The sequence below is a fragment of the Ovis aries genome, chromosome 1 (genome assembly GCF_016772045.2).
Source record: "Ovis aries strain OAR_USU_Benz2616 breed Rambouillet chromosome 1, ARS-UI_Ramb_v3.0, whole genome shotgun sequence".
NCBI classification, from domain to species: Eukaryota; Metazoa; Chordata; class Mammalia; order Artiodactyla; family Bovidae; genus Ovis; species Ovis aries.
The window spans coordinates 269,300,485-269,303,925 of NC_056054.1; positions in this window are offsets into that span (position 1 = coordinate 269,300,485).

Genomic DNA, 3,441 nt, shown 5'->3' on the forward strand with positions numbered 1-3,441 from the left:
TTTTTGGGAGGAGGAAGGGTTGTGATTTTACTTTATATGCAGTTTGGTTAACACATAGGTTACCGTCTTGATTTTTCAAAGCAGAAGTACCTGTCCTCGGTGGCCTGTGCTTCTGCTCGCTCAGCACCTGGGCTGCTGGTGTGGTCCTTTCCCTCCTGGGGTTAAATGGGCCTTGCGGGCTGAGATGTGATGTGCCATCCCTGCAGCGGGCATCACCCGTTTGGAGGCTCCTCTTAGCACAGGAGACAATGGCGACATGACCGAGAGGTGGTGACCGGCACGGCCCCGGATGCCGGTGCGGCTGTGTCACCCTGAGCGGAGCTAACAGCTGCTTCCACGACGCCTGGCGCCGGCACCCCGGCACGATGAAGCCCCCAGGCGAGGCTGCACCAGTGCCCCCTGCCCTGTCTGAGCCAGACCAGAGGGCAAGTTCAGGACCCGCACATCCCACCTCCGGCGGGGAGCCCCTGAGGGTGGGAGAACGACCCTCCTCAGCTCAGGCCGGCAGCAAGCAAGAGAGTTGGAAAGAACTTGGTTCTTTGTTGCCTCATCCACAGCCTGTGCCCGTGTGTGTGCTCCGTTGTGTCCAACTCTCTGCGACCCCGTGGACTGTAGCCCCCGCCGGCCTCCTCAGGCCATGGGATGCTCCAGGCAAGAATACTGGAGCGGGTTGTGTGTCCTCCTCCAGGGGATCTTCCCCAACCTGCCTCTCCTGCATTGTCAGGCAGATTCTTCACCGCTGAGTCACCTGGGAAGCTCTGTCCACAACCCAGTTAAAGGAAAAAAGAGCCCGCCTCCCTCTCCATGGGAAAGAGGCAAAGGGGGTGATTTACAACGTGGAGAGCTTGCAGGTGAATCGATACAGGGTTGTAGTAACGCAGGTGTGGGTCACGTCCAATATACAAAGACGTTTTGAGAGGTCAAAGAGCAGCTGTTTTGACCAGGGGTTCTCCACCTTGAGGTCTCCCAAAGAGCTGTCAGACGTCGATGGCCGGGTCCTGTCGCTCAAGTCTGGCCTCCTTGGTCTGGGGCACCGGCTGAGCCTCGGGATTCTTGAAGACTCCTCTGGCCATCTGAGGCGCAGCCAGGATTGAGAAGTCAAGAGAGGGAAGCTTCCGCTGGAGGCAGTCTCTGCCGGTTAAATGCATCTGCACCGAAAGCTTTCTCTTGCTTCTCTGATCCATCACTGAGGGACAGCAGCACTTCTGTCCAAACCGAAAGGATAACAATGTGGGAGATGCCATCAACTCTTCAGAGGAAAAATGACCTTAAATTTCCTGCAGCTGGGGACTTCCTTGGCTGTCCGATGGCTAAGACTCTGGCGTGCTTCCAGTGCAGGGGTGGGGCACAGGTTCGACCTCTATTCAGGGAACTAAGATCACATGTGCTAGGCAGCTCAGCCAAAAAATGAAAATATCCTGCAGCTGGAGCGATGTATCTTTCCTAGGGGTTGGTCCCGTGCAAACAGGAGTCACTGTGGGTCCCGCGTGCCTCAGTAAGCAGGTCTGCTTCTCTGACCACCCCCAGCAGAGGGGCGACAACAGGAATGGGGGGAGGAGGCGGGGCCCAGTTATTCCCCGTCTGCCACCCTGACTGTAAGTTACACGTGGCAGTGAGAGCCCCAGCGGTGGCACCCCCACGTCCCGATCCAGAGCCTGCTTCACCCAGGTGGTGGCGGGGCAGCTGCTGGGGGGCCCGTATCCCTACTGAGTGCAGCGACCTGCCTGCCATTCTGATTTGTAGGTGGGTGGGGTTTGTGTCTGAATCCCGGCTGCCTGCTGGATGGAGAGAGGCCTGGGAGAACTTGATAACGAGTTTCCTGGAGTCTGGGGAGGAGTGGCCTGTAGGCCCGCGGGGCAGCCGGCAGCAGAGGTGACGGCTTCATCATACCAGGCCTGGGTGACCAGGCCTATTCAGGATGCCCACCAGGGCCAGGGCCCCCCCGTGGGGAAGAGGCAGGAGGGCGAGTCAATGTCCAGTCCTCTGACCCATTTCTGCCCCCTGCCAGCCACTGTTGTCCTTGCTGAAAGCACCCTTGTCTGCACTGGATTGATGTTATGGACCTTTCTTACCAAGATGATTGGTCAGTGTCCATTTAAGTAACGCAGGTCTCGAGTCCTAGGGGTGAATGAGGGGTGCAGGATGAACGGGCCTGGCCCCCCGTCCCAGCTAGACTCTCCCAGCACTCCTGCATCTCCCCTTTTGGGTTATTTTTGCTGTATTGCAGTCTCAGCTCCCTCTCCCCTGAGGTGTGTGTGTGCGTCTGTCTGTCGGTCTGTATGGGAGAGGCAGGACCTCAGACAAACTACTTCATCTGAGGGAATTTCTTCACAGCTCTAAAGACTATGCCTCCTTTGGTAGGGGAGAAGGGTCAGAGAAAAGGCAGGAGGGCAGAAATGAGAAACAGAATTAAAGGGTGGAGGGTAAACCAGATCCCGTCTCCTTCTGTGTGGGGGTCACACAAGGGCTTTCCTGGTCGCTCAGCTCGTAAAGAAGCTGCCTGCAATGCGGGAGGCCTGGATTCAGTCCCTGGGTTGGGAAGATCCCCTGGAGAAGGGAAAGGCTGCCCACTCCAGTATTCTGGCCTGGAGAATCCCATGGACAATCCATGGGGTTGCAAAGAGTTGGCACGACTGAGCGACTTTCAATAGACACCTGGTCTCACCTAAGTATGAACTCTCACGGGCACTAGAGGGCGCTGTCCACACTGACCCGGCCTGGTACTAGAGTCTGGGCTGGTACTGGAGTCTGGTACTGCCTGGCTCAAGAGTCTCTGCTGCCCACCCAGTCCCACCTCTCCCGGAGGGGTCCACATCCCTGTCAGGCTTGACATGAGTGTCCCTGGATGCCAACTTCAGCCCCTGCTGGCCAGACAGAGCAACAGATGGAGGAGGGAGTGGATTATGGAAGTAATCCACGTGTCCTCATCTGCTCACTTGGTTCATCTGTTCATTGGACACCTAGATACCCTGATAGCTCAGCTGGTGAAGAATCCGCCTGCCATGTGGGAGATGTGGGTTCGAGCCCCAGGTTGGGAAGATCCCCTGGAGAAGGGCATGGCAACCCACTCCAGTATACTTGCCTGGAGAATCTCTGGCCAGAGGAGCCTGGTAGGCTACAGTCTACAGGGTCACGAAGAGTTGGACACGACTGAGCGACTAAGCACAGCACAGCACGCAGACACCAGTGGATACACTGAGGCACAAAACAGACAAAGCTCTGCCCTCCCTCCCGCAGCTCATGTTCTGCTTGGGGGAGGCCAACCATAGAGCTAGCGCGTATAAGAAGGTGACTTACGGAAAAAAGAGAAAGGTGAGGGGCGTTATGGGAGCTGAGTGGAGGGTAGGCTGCAGCTTTCAGTGGGGAAGGCCTCTCGGGAAGACGGGAAAAACAACAAAGGAGGGGGCGAGGAAGGAAGGAGGCAGCTCAGGCTTTCTAGGC